At 35.0% G+C, this 16,285-nt stretch overlaps 1 pseudogene; it reads left to right on the top strand.

Annotated features, from left to right (window-relative positions):
- Window positions 1-15,408, top strand: part of LOC135205049 (transcription initiation factor TFIID subunit 5-like) — a 37,841-nt pseudogene extending 22,433 nt beyond the window's left edge.
- The last annotated feature ends 877 nt before the right edge of the window (window positions 15,409-16,285 follow it).

Below are 16,285 nucleotides of genomic sequence, written 5' to 3'. Positions count from 1 at the left end.
GTAAAGACTTGCTGGGAAATAAATTTTAATCTTCCCAGACACTCGATATAACGATTTCGCGAACAAGCCCTAAAAGTTACATATCGTGGATACGAAGTTATAATATCGCATTGTTTATTGTTGCTAATTTTAATTCACGCCCAACCAGTCGTGGATGTCTCTCTGATAATCTATCTAAGTATAGCCGTAAAAGTCCATTCAACAGAGGTGGATTTCAGCAGAATTTTTTTTTATCTTCACCTGAATACCACGAGTTTCTCCATAGCGCGTGACTCTGGAGAAAACGGATTTCCATTGGGAAAACAAAACACAGTCTAAGGACAAACATAAAGCTTATATACGTTACCTTCGTGTAGACTCTCAAGTGAAATTTCCAATAGAGATAATGAACGAGTTGAAAATGTTAGTATAGGAGCCATAGAAATCAATAATCCCATAAATTTTTTCCTCAATGTCATGCCATAAGAGTCGACTTGCGTATCTGCTAGATCTGTCGCTTAAACAAGGAAACGACCGTCCGATAGTTTCCAGTGGTGTACGAGACGACATCTTATCTCTGTTAGTTAGAATTAAATTTTTTTTCACGCAACTTGGACTTACTTAAAAGTTTTTAACCTGATACTACCATTACCTAAGTGATTGTACCTCATACAACGTTTTTTTTCAAGCACACCCAGGGACTTATCAATTTTTAACGTATGCCTCCGCTTACGTTGCGCGCCCAATTCAATATATGTTTGGAGACTTTTAGGGATACCCTACATGCCTATATGGAGGATCTTGTAATCTTGTCCTAATACCTTAGAAGACTATTCACATGAAAGTAGAGCTAGTGCTACAGAGACAAAGACAGATAATCTCATAGTAAAATATCTAGTGTGAGTTTTTTAAAAACCGAACATGTTTATCTAGTTTTATGTGTCTGGCCAAGTCTTAAAAGTAGTCCATGGTAAGGTGTCGCTATTCAACTTTCCGGTACTTATTAACGTAAAGGGAGATACATGCACGTTTGCGCTTAGTGGGTGTTAAATCAGTATTTCATAGTAACTCTTTCAATCATGACAGCTCCTTTAACAGATCTTTACGAAGAAGAGCGTTAGATTGGTTATGGTCAAAAAACGCATCAACAGGGCTTTCGATATCTTAAAAGCGGAATAATGCAGCTTACTAAATTAAAAGCCCTGATTTAAATAGGAATTTTTTTATTGCACAGACGCCTCAGACCAGGGTTAAGAGGGATACTCTCAGTATATATCAACGCGTTCTTCCCGTTATAGCTTTTTTTTCCGTAACTCAAAGCCCCTCTGAAATTACATATGCGTAATAAAGTGCAAGGAAGGGCAGTATCTTTAACCTCACTAGTACATCTCAGTTCATAATCTATGGCTATCCTGATACAGTCCGTACTGACATGAGGTCCTTTACCGAGTTTTTTCAAAGGCCTTTAATCACGTCCAAAGGGATCTCGTGACAAATGATCATCAGTCTTTGTGGAGCCACAGATAGATATCTACCTGGGAAAAGCATAATCATAGCTGGACTGCATTATCCCGCAATCCCGCACCATACAGCAAAGAACTTAATTCGACTAAAGATATAGAAACATCCGTACCTATTGTTAAAACCGTATCAACAAGAAATCCTTACCCAAGAGATCGCGAAGCATGATATCTGGGTCGGAGCGCAGAACTGTTACCAACTGAACAAAAGCAGTGTCGCAGCACTAAACACCAACACTTACACTTCGAACGGAAACATGTCAGTGGGCTCAAGCAAACAATACACAATTTTTGGCAGAAACCCTAAGCAAAAGTACATTACAGTATGTGTATCAAATAATGTCACTCAAATGTATATTATATTAGGATCTGTGACGAGGAACACCCGAAGAACACAAGATGATGGCTAACGCCCGGGTAGTAATATAATCTCTTCTCAATCGTCATAAACTGGTTGCTTGCCGTCATCCAGGGTTTCTCTATTAGTCACAAGAACGCCAATCACTATTTTTACTGGTGCCTCAATGCTTACAGATATAAACCTCACATAACTAATTGTAACACGTGTCATGAAAACAAGGGATGCACTAAAACCTGTCATTTTAGGAAGCCGATCCTGTGGCCAATCAATTCTTGAAAGAATTCATATACGTAGAATTATTAAAAATTACGATCTGACAGAGGGATAACACGATCTTAGTGTACTAGTTTCCGTGCACGTTTATAGAATTATAGCACTACTAAAAAACAAAACACCGCAATTGAGTGCGTTACGATATTTATATGAGTGCTAATCAGTAAATATTGGAATTCAACACATAATATCTGTGACTCGGGTGGGGTGTAATCAATAATAATCTCCTTAACCACGTTGTGTGAATTCCTTTCCCATTAAGAAAACCATAATATATTTGAATCACCCAGAGTCACTAATCGGTTTGTAGAATACGATACTTAAATAGGGTGTCAATGTCTACGAGTTACAACTCGATGTTTGATCCGAACTGATTATAGCGGTGTCTCGCTGTTTTTAAATACCTTTATCATTGATATCTTGTAATCTATAGAATTGATGCCGCAAGTAGCCTTATACGGTACGCCCGCTAAACACTTTTCCACATATTCAAGCCAACCATTGAATTTAGCAAGATATATAAAAAAATATATAATAAATAATATAAAAAAATAAATAAATATGGATACAAGTGGAGTCAATATAATACACTCCGTAGAAGTGGAAGGGTTAAAATTATAAGAAAACGGAATCACGATAATTCATAAGCAAAACCGTTAACCATTAAATATCCAAATATAGTATGCCTTACTAGATTTTGAACTCTAACTTAAACGCTTAGTAAATGACAAATAAGCTAAAAGTTCAAACACATATGCCAAAATCTCCTGACATATTGTCTGTACCTGAGTTATATTAGTAGTCAATGAAAAAAAAATTAAATAAATAAGTAAATAATAAACTAATATAAATAAAATAAATAAACTAAAATAAAAGAAGAGATTTTAAAGTCAGGAAGTCTAGAAGTGAAATGTTTATCTATGGAATAATCCTATATGAATCTTATACAGGCTAATAACATATTGATTTGTATGGAAACCTTTTCATATAGTTTGAATAGGACTATTTAGTTTAACATAATCAACATGGAAAACAATATATGTTCAATTTTGGACTGTTTTTTTTTTTTTTTTTTCAGACATTCTTCCTCATGCGGGTGGAGCATTAAACACGAAAATATCATTTGAAAATACTAAAGTCGTATCTCTTACGCAAGTAACGTACGCTTAGCTGGCTGAGAGCAATCTCCTGCAAGTGAACGACGTCATCATTGCCGTATCAGCATTATGTTCCTTTGTACCTCAATAATCTGCTTACACATGCTTCATCTGTGGTGGCGTCTCCTGCTTGCAAAGCAGATTGACTGGAGAAGGAATGCGTAGTTCATGAACTTCACATGTGGATCTAGGTCAACATGCCGGCCACATACATATTCTTATCGTGTGTGTAAATGCAATTAGTTTCAGACTTGTAATCATTTTAAATTAATGACAATATAAGCCAATAGAATTTCTATAACAACAAAAATGAATTAATTTTTTTTTCTGAACCTCATAGAAATTAGAGTCATAATTCAGCTTATGACATGGGTAAAACGACATTTAAGAATTATCAGTTGTGGATAAGAAATCTTTACTTGCAACATTACATATTGACAATTCAGTAATCACATTCATGGAAATGTCACAATTTTTCCTTGGAAACCCAAAGTTTATATAGAAATTAAGTTTTCTACTGGTTTTTTTCGTTGCATCTCTACCTATTCATAATGTTTTTTAAAGTTAACTCAGAGGATGCCACGAGAAATTGAATATGAAACTTCTTGTTAGGGCACATAGAATCATGATTAATATTCTCTTCGACTCTTATTTTGCCTGTCAATCTTACAAGTAGCTCTCCGTTTTTCCACTCTTTGTCTATAACTTACTACGCAAGTTAATCTCGAATTTTCTTTGAAGAATTCGTAATGATTTCTATTTATTTTTTATATTTCTGGATATTTTTACAAGTCATCATAAGACCTGGGATATTCACTCATTGTTAATGCTCATGGATAAAAAAGTTTGTACAGGCGACTTCTTTTGAATTCAAAATTCAGCGAATTCATGTAGGGTTGAAGTCTGGTCTAAATAGCTCCTCACGCCGACTACTCCTGCTCAACCAGTCTCCCCGCCCCTCTCTCTCCCCTTATCTACTCTCTCGAGTCTCACGCTCTCATTCTTATGATTCACTCTCTCAATACTCTTCTCTCTTTCTCTCTCTCACCCCCCTTCCCCTGTATTTGGATGTCGTCTGAATTTAACTTTGGCCTTGATGACAAGTTAATTTCATCTTGCAGGCTGATTATGGAACCGTTACAGTATCCTGCAGTACGAGAGTTTTCACATAGCAACTTTCAAAAATCAGGTCGACCCAGCGGACGACTACAGTCAAGTACCACCCGCCTACAATTTGACAGTATTTCATGGACCTTCTTCGACCGGCACCGTATCTCGTCGTTCATCTCGTTTTAATGCGAATGCTCCATCGGCTGTCGAATTCGACTAAAAAAGGGACATACTTCCCGACAATTACGACCCGAAGGATGATTTTTTAATTCAACTCTACGTTGCTGCGAGGACTCGTGCTGGATGTCTATTCTCGCGACGTAATCGTGTGACTTTTAGGATGCAGAGAATAAGTATGACGCAAAATGGAAACGTTGGACCGCCCAGGCAAATTTTACCCCTTGGTTTTAACACATTGAAAAAGGCAGTTTCAGTGGCTATAGTGGTTGGCTGGAACTGTGTAATGGACGAAAGTGGTATTCGAAAGCTATTAATGTTGAAGTATAACCTAGGTCATTTATCCTATATTATAAATTATCATAAAACAGAATCGAAATATATTTTTTGGCGTGTACGCACTTAGGACTCTATATATAAAAAAATGTCATAAAAACAGAATCGAAATATATCTTTGCTGTACGCAATAGGAATCTATTTGAAAAGTGCCCACATATATTAATCATAATTATCTGAAATCCCAATATACATATGTATAACAATCAGGTAGCTATAATCTATCTGTTACATTTTTTCTTCCAAGATCTGCAGTATTTAGGATTATTATATGAATTAACTCGATCAGATATATACCATTTAGCATAAATCAACGAATCAATCAGAATAACATTATATTTTATCAATTCTATATGATATTTTTATCAGTTAAAATTTATTTATTATCATGTTAATCCTTCTTCTTGCAATTATCAAGTACATTAGATTTTCTGTCGCAAAGTATCCTTTTTTTAAAAAAAGAGCTGAGTTAAAACTGATCATTATATATATCAATGTGACACTATTATTATACCAATATCATTGTTTTATATTTATTACTTTGAATCAATTCATGTACACACTGAATTTTTATTACTATATATATATATTCACATGTGTCTGTATCACACTCCTATGTCAAATGCAAGTCAAGTTTGAGTAATATTCGTATTGTGTTTTTGGTAGCTGACCGACTGATGTAAGTGTTTACTAATAAAAATGTGTGAATGTTAGTCATATATATACGGCTAAAACTTAAAGAGTCACCAATTTGCTTGCAGGAGTGATCAGACTAGAGACGCTAAGATGCGTATACATAAGTATGTAGTGGCTAAGATAACATGCGTTCACTGTATCTCTTCAATGGTTTATAAAAATTAGTCCCAGCTCCTGCTTGAGACAACTACCCCGACCTATTATTCAACGCTACGTGATCTTAAGCGTGTCATCATTTGATTGTGTGTTCGTATGAAACTATGTCATCTGATAGTATGTTCATAGGTTCGAACTACTGTCTGTTCCTTCATACTTTAACAGAGATGGTAAACATCAGAACAAGTTAGCTATCGTCATTAGAAGACCTGTACCTTCTTTACCTAAGCTTATCATGTAGTGGAATAGGCTTAGCCATGCATCATTGGCAGAAAAGCGATCAAGCTATCGTCCTAGAAACTTGTACGATCATACCCTGCTCTTCATCATGTAAAACTTCAGAAGATTATACTATTTTTATTACCTTGTTTTTTCTACAAGAACCTCACCGAACCATGAGTTTAACACATCGTCGTAAAGTAATACGACTTCGTAAGTGATCTACAAACCCCAGACACTGCATTTGAAGATGGAATTGCATACACCTACATTACGCGTAAGTTTAATCGCTGTCTAACATTACCTCTAGGGCGCCTATCAGACACGGCAAAAGCCCTAATATATATCTGCCAGGGTAAGTATGTATGCAACTTTATTGTATTATAACAATATCATGTTTGATCATCCATCTGTGGAAGGACAGTGTTGTATCAATCGGGGATTCAGGAATAACAACTGCCTACAAGGTCTTTACAATCCGTAGTTGGCACTTTGTGTGGATTTAAGGAACACCATTTATCTTCCTAGCATGCGATGAACAGGGTAACTCTGAATATTACTACTAACTTTGTTGGCCTCAGTCTTGAGCATGATGTTTCTTAAATTTGGCTAATTCAGACTCATAGGCTGCCGCCTTGTATCTACTCTGAATCTATTGAGCAATGTCAAGTTCAAGAATTCCCTTAGTCCTCCCCCTGGTAGAGCCCTTGTAGCCTCTGGGCAAAACTTTTCAGAATTTCCAATGCTCTTGGTAGATGTCCTCATTCTTCTGTTGAGAAGAAATCAACTCTACTACACAATTCCATACAGTTCCGTTGATGTGGCATCTCCTTAACCCTTTAAAACCAGATTGGAGCGTATTAACATCGATATAAATTGTCTTGTTTGGTGCTTGATTGGACGTATATACGTCTATATAAAAAGTTTTTTTTAAAGTTCATGGAAAAATAGTTATATAGGCCTACGAGGCGAACACTTTTGAATCACGCGCCTGGGACTGCTGGTAGCCGCTGGGAGCTCCAAAACGGATCCAGTCGTTGTTTTTGTTTGACATCGTTACCCAGCGCGCAAGCGCGAATTTCTTCTCCGCGCGCTAAAAGACATCATCGACACATCTCAGAAATGTTTTGTCACTGTTGCCTTTTTTGCACCATTTTATATTAGCCATTACGTGGAGGATTATTGAAAAATGTGCACAATTTCATGTAAATACAACTAAAAACAACTCATTGGGTGTGCTTTATATCATTTTTGAAAATTTTTCACATAAAATAACGATAAGTTACCAATTCAACCTTGTCAACTTTGACGTCTACGGATGGTAAAAAAAAAAACGCAATATAACTCAAGAACTCTTATATTCTAGTATATTCAATCATTTACCTTCATTTGGCAACAAATTGGAAGTCTGTAGCACAATATTTTCGATTTATGGTGAATTTAGAAAAAAACTTTTTCCTACGTCTGCGTGTAACTCTTTCTAAAAAATCAAATTTTTTCGTCGAGTATCGTATGTTGCAACCATTTAACTTAGCCGTTACATAATTTTTATGTATGGAAATGTGCACATTTCATGTAGAATAACACTAAAAAACACCCTGGTGTAGTTTTATCACTTTTGAAATATTTTCATATAAAAATAGATGATGTGACAAATTTCAACCTTCTGTTTCACTTTGAACTCGACCGAAATGGTCAGAAAACACAATTTAATCTTAAACTCTTACATTCTAGTATATTCAAATCATTTACCTTATTTTTGCCACAATCGGAAGTCTTCTAGCACAATATTTCGATTCCTGGATTGACTTTATGACAAAAAACATTTTCCTTAGTCCCGCTCGCTGTAACTCTTCCGAAAAAAATCAGACATTTTTTCGTCCTATTGGGTTTTTTCCCCCCCCCCCCCCACCCCCCCCCCCCCGTAATGTTTTGCACCATTTTAAATGGGCCTTTACATAAAGTTTTATATATGAAAATATGCCAATTTCAAATGTAGAAATACAAAACTAAACCAACCCATTGTTGTAGCTTTTATCAATATTTGAGAAATATTTTCATATAACTAACAAGTAAGTGTCAAAAATTCACCTTCGGTCAACTTTGAATCGACGCGAAATGGTAAAAAACGCATTGTAAGCGTAAACTATTACATTTTGGTAAATATCAAATATTTACCTTTATTTGGCACAAATTGGAAGTCTCTAACACAATGTTTTGATTTATGGTGAATTTATTAATAACTTTGTTCCTTACTCCGCGCGTTACCTCTTCCGAAAAAATCATCATTGTTTCGTCCGATTGATCTTAATGTTTGCACCATTTTAAATTAGCCGTTACATAAAGTTTTATATATGAAATGTGTGTTTTCATGTAGAATACACAAATCCCAATGGTTGTGCTTTTCTCATTTTGGAAGATTTTCATATAATAACGATATAGAAAAAATTTTGTCCCGTCGTTCAAACTTTACAACTTGACCGAATGGTGGAAACTGCAATTGTAAGCTACAACCCTTACAGTTCTATTATATTCAATCATTACTTCATTTTTTGCACACACGGGATTCGCTAGTCACAAATATTCGATTTATGGTGAATTTTTGGAAAACTTTTTTTTTTTTTTTTTTATGTCCTGGTCTTCGTTACGAATTCCTGCATCATTTTGTGATAATTTTTCTCTGTTTGCCTTGATCATTTTACAATGTTGTTTTATATACAATCATCACAATTTAGTGTACATCAATAAAAAAAATTACTCGGTAGCTTTACTGATTTACTCACAGCGCGTTTTGTATACAATTATATTATGAAATTTTTTTTTTTGCCTGTCATATTACCCAATATTTCTATATTGATGATTTTTTTTTTTCATTCTGATGGTTGCATCTATAAACTTCAGGCAGTGCAAAAAAGGATCCAAAATTAACTCTTATCTTACAAAACTAAGCTGGGCTCCATATCCATCGTAGATACTTGGTGTTTTCTTCTAACAAAGACTTATCCGATCTCATCAGATCATTTGACATGTATAAACAGAAAGAGACAAAATCCCTGACTTGGAACTTCCCCGTAGGGAGGTAGTGTCGTCAGTGCCCTCATTCGGTGTATGTAGGCATTATTAGGTTCGTTTGCAGTGTCTCGTCGGCCCCAGAGCTGCAACGACGTCTTTCATTCCTGTTTACTTTACCGCTCATTTCTATTATTTTTTCTCTATCTTCCTTGTCCACTCTCCTCCTAACAATTGTTTCATATTGCAACTGGGAGGTTTTCCTCTAGTTACACCTTTCAAAGCCGTTATTTACTGTCATTTCTTTTCAGCACTGAATGGCCCTTAGTTGCGCCCAGTGTGCTTGTAATAATGCAAATCCATCCATCCTCCATCCATCCTGTCTTGGAACTTGACGTGGTGCTTAAATGGCTGTTTAGAGTCATATTTGGAGCCTTTGCATTTAACCTCTTGAAGAGATCTCACAAGGAAACCATTTTCTGGTGGCTTATTACTGCAAAGAGGGTAAGTAAAAGTCCCACAATGGATAAGAAGATAGGTATTTCAGCAGGTAGACTGTGTGCTCATTTACCCTAGGATTTCTAACAAAAGCAGACACCCTCCAACCTTGGCCTCTGCTTTTCACGATGGAAGTCTTACAGACTTGACAGGACCTGAAGAGGAAGAGAAAACTTTATGTCCAGTCAGAGCTCTCAAGTATTACTTTCAATGACAGAGACGAATCGTGCTGTCCGTTTATCTTTGGTGTCGGTTAAAACCCTTCATGTTCTCCATCCAAAAATTTCCTTGACATTTTTTCTGAGGAATCTTATAGTCAGACACATTTCCACAGATTATATTAGACTGACTTTATACAGTGAAGTTAAAAGCCATGAGGTGAGAGCTGTTGCAATGTCTCTCTCTTTTAGCATACTCTCTTTGGACTCGATTTTGCAGCTAACCGCTGGAAGCTTTAATTCTTTATATTTCATTCTCATTACTTTTTTTGCGATTGAACGTTTTACGATTATTGTAGCACTTTTTGAGGTTTGATTTAGTTTGCTGGCTATGGGATTGGCGAGGTGTAATAGTAGTCCATTTCTTCCTATATAGTAATATAATAATAATAATAAAATAATATATAATAATAATATAATAATAATATAATAATAATATAATAATACTAATATAATAATAATTAATAATAATAATAAATAATCATAATTATATAATATAATAATATATATATAATAGTATAATAATCAATAATAATAATAATTAATAATGATATAATAATAATAAGAATAATAATAATAATAATAATAATAATATAATAATAATAATAATAATAATAATAATAATAATAATAATAATAATGAATAATAATAATAATATAATAATAATAATAATAATAATAATAATAATAATAATAATAATAATAATAATAATAATAATAATAATAATAATAATACTAATAATAATAATAATAAAATAATAATAATAATAATAATAAGAATAATAAAATAATAATAATAATAATAATAATAATAATAATAATAATAATAATAATAATAATAATAATAATAATAATAATAATAATAATAATAATAATAATAATAATAATAATAATAATAATAATAAATAATAATACTAATAATATAAATAATAATATAATAATAATAACAATAATAATAATAATAATAATAATAAATATAATAATAATAATAATAATAATAATAATAATAATAATAATAATAATAATAATATAATAATAATAATAATAATATAATAATAATAATAATAATAATATAATAATAATAATAATAATAATAATAATAATAATAATAATAATAATAATAATAATAATAATATCAATAATAAGAATAATAATAATAATAATAATAATAATAATAATAATAATAATAATAATAATAATAAATAATAATAATAATAATAATAATAATAATAATAATAATAATAATAATAATAATAATAATAATAATAATATAATAATAATAATAATAATATAATAATAATGTAATATATAATAATAATAATAATAATAATAATAATAATAATAATAATAATAATAATAATAATAATATAATAATAATAATAATAATAATAATAATAATAATAATAATAATAATAATAATAATAATAATAATAATAATAATATAGTAATAATAATAATAATAATAATAATGTTCCTTTATTTCAGCTCAGGGCCATATACTACATGGATATACAAATACAGACAGTAACATACACAATCTAGATACATGAGATTACATGGTAAAAAAAAAAATAAAAAAAAAATGAATAATCAGCACTTATCTACAAAATAGCTGAGGTAGCATAAAAGATAGTAATCATAATACTGGTAATAACAGTAATAATATTGGTGAGAAAAAAAAAACTGCATTGAGAGTAATAACAGTTAGTGCACATATATATAACTTAAATTTCAACTAGAGACCTTAGGTGGTTATAGTAGTCAGGTCCAGAGGGCTAATACAAAAATTGATATAAAAAAAACTTTAACTTGATAGTAATCACAGTAATAATGAAAATTAAAATATCAGCAATAATGTAACAATGACAAAATCTGCAGATGACATCTTGCCAATAGAGATTAAGTCCTTTAGGGGACAAAGGCCTCATTTTCCCATCTTTCCCACAATTTAGATCTTCTTCTTGCTTCACTCCTTAGGGTGCTTTATATGAGCGAGTTTCTGCCGTTTCTCACTCGGGTTACCAGACTGGACATTGTTCGCCTAACAATGATTTTTAGATTGTCCAGGTGGTTTTCTATGAACATCTGTGTGGCAGAGTGGTAGCGGGGAGTGTTTGTGAGGCGTCTCAGAATGTCACTGTGCACAACAGTGATGCGTCTCATAGTCTCTCGTGGGTATAGTTTCGTCCAGAAGGAACACCCATAGATACTGTAGCAGTACGAGCGGAAGAGCAGCAGTTTCACGTCTCGGTACAGAAGGCAAACCTCCTTGCAATCATATTGCCAGTTGCACATAGTTTACAACACCTCTGTTCAATGTCTGCCGTATCTTTTAGGTCGTCGGTGATAATGTGACCCAAATACGGATTCGTGCACAAATTCCAGCCGATGGTTCCGAGGAAAATTTGGTGGTTCTGCATAGCCTAAGCCATCTCGGGAAGCATCGGACATGCCACTGTCTTGATTTCGTGATTATATCAAATTCCACTGCATATTGGCAGCAAGTGTCGATGAGTTGTTGGAGACCTTGCTCTGATGGGGAAATCAGAACCATATCGTCGGCGTAACAGAGGTTTGTTTATAGTTGTTTCATTGACGGTGCATCCGATTGGGAGTGAGTTCAGTTTGACTTCAAGGCATCTGGTACATATTAAACAGGTATGGAAAGAGAATTCCCCCTTGCTGAAGCCCGTTTAGGGAGCCGAAGGTGTACGATAATACGTTACCCCATTTGACACAGAATTGCTGTGTGGAGAACCAGCAATGCAAAATGCCAATTAGATACAGGGGTGTGCCCCTTTTATGCAGCTTCAGGAAGAGCTTCAGGTAGTTTACTCTGTCAAATGCTTTTCTCACATCTAACAAAACAAAGGAAAACAGGAGAGGCTGATGATAGGTAGTAGTTTCAGCAATTCTTTCAGTATGTAGATGCAGGTGTCGGTTGAGTGGTTTGCTTTAAACCCGAACTGGTTGTCAGTGGCGTGTAGAAAGGGGAGTAGTCTCACTATGAAGAACCATCTCAAGTATCTTCAATGCGATCGTTGTGATTGCAATCGGCTGGTAGTTGCCAGGGTCAGCTGCATCCCTTAGCTTGTTTTTGATTAATGGTATCAAGTGAACTAAGAGTAGGGAGTCTGGAAGAAACCGGTGAATTAAGCACGCATTGAATAAGGCAGCTAGCAAAATGTAAATTATCGGATGGCAGAATTTGAAAGCCTCTGCAGGAAGACCATCACTGCCGGGCAATTTATTATTAGGTAGGCTGTTTATGGCATCGCTGATGTTACCTGGCGTAATACGGTCTGCAGAATGAAATTGAATGTTGTTAGTAAGGAGGTTATCTACATCCCTTCGGGAATCTTGATCATTTATGCAATTCAGGATATTGTTGAAGTAATCGCCCCACATACTTGCGATAGCTTTGTCTCCGACTGCTTCCCCTACTCTCTGTGATAGCTTTTTAGTTATGGGATTTAAGGACTGGATATCTTTCCAAAGACAAGGATAATCATCAGATTCTAAGTTTCTAGACATTGCATCGGCTCTTAGTTTTTCATTTAACCTGCAGTGCTTAAGGGCAAGTTTGAAATGCACTCTCGCCTGTCTCATTAGTAATGCAGTGTGCCCTTCCCTGGGACTACCATTTTGCCTCCACAGTAAAAACATTTCTCGTGAGTGTGTATACAGATCTTTAACCAAGTCATTCCATCCAGATATATTACAAGAATTACCTTGACGAAATCTATAGGCAGTCCTGCCCGAAGCAAGCATAGCGGAGATTATGTTCGAATAGAATTCATTCAGATCCCTCCTGTGGTGGTCATTTCTACAGTTTGCGTTAGTACAAAGTAAGGCGTCTGCTGGTTGAACTATTGACCGAAACCTGGTTTCCATGGTCGCCCTAAAGTATCTGGTTTTCTGTTGGTTTTTAAAATCCCAGTTTACCACTGGTGGTGATCAGTTTGGGGGTTCGCGGTAGGGAGGGATGGGGTACTGAATGACACCTGTAATGGGATGTGATCATAGCCCGTCGCAAGATCATAGCGAATATTGCAGGTCATAATAGAATCATGAAGTTGTGGAGATGTGATGCAGTGGTCCAGCCAGGAGGTTGTAATGGCGTCCACTCTATTATGTACATATGAATAGGAGGGAGGGAGGAGCATTACATCGCTAATTTCGAGTGCATGATTTTGACAAAAGCGATTAAGTTCATTATAAAATTGTTTTGTGGGGTTAGAATTAAGGTCCCCGATTATACAAATATGATCAGCAGGAGAATCATGAATAATAATGTGTAACTCCCCTTGGATCATGCAGTAGTGATCAAAATTATTGCTATTTTTCCATGGCTTATAAACATTAACCTTTGCTCTCTTTGCCTTGATTAAGGTTGACAAGTCACAAGGGAAACCTGGGGTTACTAAGTACGTGGAATACCCTCCAGTCCTTTTTAATGTTTGGGTATTGGTTTTTTATATAATTTTGGCAGATATTTCAATACTCTGGTTTTTCTATGTTTTTTTGGTACTGCGCCCTGGGCAGTGGCATTATGTTTTTAGACCTTGCTAGCCATGGACTTTTCCTTAGCGGCATTGGATCCCACTATAGTAGAAGACAGTCCTTGGCTAGACCTCCACATCTCTACAAGGTAAGATGAGTGTCACCCAGAGGCAGTAATTATCTGCAGCAGCTCTCTTAACCGGTAAGGAACCCACAAGCATTTTTCTAAATGCTAGTGCATTCTATATTTTTCTTTTCATTTTCTAATATGAATTGGAACCTAGTTTATCCTTGTATCCCACCTCCTACAATGTGGGATTCAGCTATGTAATTACATACTTGGTAAGTTGCATACATTAATTAAAACTTTTATTTTTGTAATAAAATTAGATTTTATGTATACTACTTACCAAGTACTAATTATGAAATCAAAGCCCTCCCTCCCTTCTTATGGATGTGAAGGGCATAAACAACTGAACTCCCTACTGAGTTGATTCCTCTCTACCCCAAAAGTGGGCAAGGTCAGTCACCTAGCCAAAACAAATAGCACTTCCGTGAATTTCCAAAATTGTAGCTGCCAATGAATAGTGAAACTACATACTATAGCTATGTAATTACTTGGTAAGTATACATAAAAATTCATATTATTTTGAAAATATCATTTATTGTAGCAAACACTGATGATAATGCTTTTATATATTTTTCAGCATTACAGCCATCGACATATCAGATGATTCAAGTCTTTTAGCCTATGCCACTGGTGACTCTGAAGTTCGTGTTCAGAGTATCACCCCGAGTAAATTGCGTGGTATGAAACCGACAGAGCAGTTAAATGACATAGATAAAGATGCAGGTAAGATACCGAAAATTTATTGTTCTGAGTACGACCAGTTTTCCTTTTTTTGGAAACCTTGATGCTTAACCCTTTCACCTGGGAGCTGAATTGATCTTGTTACTGAAAAGCTGTCTACTCTAGAAAATAAGTGTGTAAGTGATTTCAAAAGAAACTATTTTACAGATGATGTGTTGGTTCGCATGATGGATGATAGAACAGCAGAAACAGTTCGTACACTTCACGGACACTCTGGGCCTGTCTATGCATGCTGTTTTAGTCCAGACCGTAATTTACTTCTCACAGCTGGAGAAGATGGCACCAGTAAGTCACATTTGGTATTGCGGTAGTGCTGTACATAGATTATTATAAGTTTTGTTTTGTTTTGTATATTGCTATTTTTTAGATTTTTTACCCACAGTCTTAAGGTTACAGAATACTATTACTGGCCTTGGTGCTGAATATTATTGCTCTTACTTAACCTTTTCGCTGCGAGAGACTGATCTCATTTGTGAAAAGGTCTTGTCAGTCATCATTCTTTTGGTCCTAGTTAGGCAGCTAGTAGTATAATGCATTTGCCTCGGTATTTTAAGGAGCTTTTGTCTATAACCTAGTAACAAATGGCAGTTTGTTCCGATACGTAATACAAACCCTCGGTCCTTTTAACAATAGGAAGGTAACTAGCGGCAGCTGGGACGGTCGTAAGCTTCGAACAAGGGAGAACGGTAGTTAACTGCTTGTCCGATCGTGCGCGCGCCCAGCGCGCCCCGAGAGGTGAAGAATCACTTTTGCTTTCGGCCGCGGGTGTGAAGGACGTGTTCGTCATCGCTCTCTGCCCGCTTCATCGTCGTATGCTTTGTTTATATTGTGTTTTACTAATGGTTTGGTTTGACTTGAAAATGAAACTGTAAGTACACTGTTTTCATTTCATACAATCAACTTACCTGTCAGATATATACATAGCTAAGACTCCGTCGTCCCCGACAGAAATTCAAATTTCGCGCCACTCGCTACAGGTAGGTCAGGTGATCTACCGGCCTGCCCTGGGTGGCAGGACTAGGAACCAATCCCGTTTTCTACTCATATATTTTCTGTCGCCGTGGTATCAACATCGTTGCTGCCACCTCTTGACTGGAATTCGCTTTTCTAAGCAATTGATCATCTTTTTGTGGACTTTTGGTGAAGTACCTGGATCGTTGTTTTGGCATTCGCTACTGTGGACTGGATTTGGACTTGCTTCTT

This window comes from Macrobrachium nipponense, chromosome 48 (genome assembly GCF_015104395.2).
Source record: "Macrobrachium nipponense isolate FS-2020 chromosome 48, ASM1510439v2, whole genome shotgun sequence".
Taxonomy (NCBI): domain Eukaryota; kingdom Metazoa; phylum Arthropoda; class Malacostraca; order Decapoda; family Palaemonidae; genus Macrobrachium; species Macrobrachium nipponense.
Note: the sequence above shows the minus strand (reverse complement) of the source record. Positions and strands in the feature narration are given on the sequence as shown.